This window comes from Pteropus vampyrus, unplaced genomic scaffold (assembly GCF_000151845.1).
Source record: "Pteropus vampyrus isolate Shadow unplaced genomic scaffold, Pvam_2.0 Scaffold10, whole genome shotgun sequence".
In the NCBI taxonomy this organism is placed as follows: Eukaryota; Metazoa; Chordata; class Mammalia; order Chiroptera; family Pteropodidae; genus Pteropus; species Pteropus vampyrus.
Window position 1 is genome coordinate 14,590,273 of NW_011888791.1, and position 1,225 is coordinate 14,591,497.

A 1,225-nucleotide genomic window follows, 5' to 3' on the forward strand; every position below is an offset into this window, starting at 1 on the left:
AGATTCTCTCTTTGTATTTAACCTATGGCATTTTAATTACGATGTGTCTTGGTGTGGGCCTCTTTGGGTTCATCTTTCTTGGGACTCTCTGAGTTTTCTTGGGTTTGTATATCTGTTTCCTTCATGAGGTTAGGGAAGTTTTCCATAGTTATTTCTTCAAATAGATTTTCAACTTTTTGTTCTCTCTTTTCTTCAGGTACCCCTATGACACAGATTACTGTTACCTTTAATTTTGTTCCATAGACTCCTTAAATTATTATTATAACCTTTGTTTCTTTTTTCCTGTCTTTCTGATTGGGTGTCCTTGGCTTCTCCATCCTCTATATTGTGGTTCGATCCTCTTCTTTATCCACTCTGTTGATTCTCTCTAATATACTCTTCATCCCAGATAATGTGTTCTTCATTTCAGACTCGTTCCCTTTCATAAGTTCCATTTTTGTTTTTTATCTCTTTGTTAAAGTTCTCACTGAGTTCCTCTATACTTCCCCTAAGTTCATTGAGCATCTTTATAACCAGTGTTTCGAACTCTGCATCTATTAGATTGCTTGATTCCATTTTTCCTGGATCTCTATTCTATTCTCTCATATGGTTTCTACTTCTTTGTCTTCCCATTTTGGCTGTCTTTCTGTGTCTGTTTCTATCTGCTAAGCAAAGCTCCTAAGTCTCCCGGTCTTTTAGCGTGGCTTTGTGTAGTAGGTGTCCAGCGGCACAGGTCTGAGAGGGGTTCAGCTGCAGGCCAAGTTTAGCCCGGGGCTGAGTGACTTCTGTTATCCAGATGATGTCTCAGCTATGGAAGCATTGTGTCAGCACAATGGGAGTGGGGAGGGCTCAACAGAAAAACAATAGATGCCTCCAGCACTTCTGTCCAGGAGAAAGCCTCACCTCCGGCTCTCACTCTAACAACTCAGAGTCTCCCTGTAAGTCCCTGGTGTCCCCTGAGCAGCCGACCCAGCACTGGTGCTCAGAGCAACCAAGTCCATCACCACGAAAGTCTGGTTACAGACACAGCCCCTTTAAAAAAAAAGTCTGTAGCTGCTGGCTGAAGTTGTCATAACTTCTGTCCCACTCAGCCACTCGGAACCAGGCAGCCTTGCATCCTCGCCCCCTCCTACCTCCAACCCGTTGCAGGATGATTTCTTATTTATCTCCCTAGTTGTAGGGCTTCTATTTATCTAGACCCCAGGTAACTCTGCCTACTCTTCGCTCCATGTTTCCATCACAACTT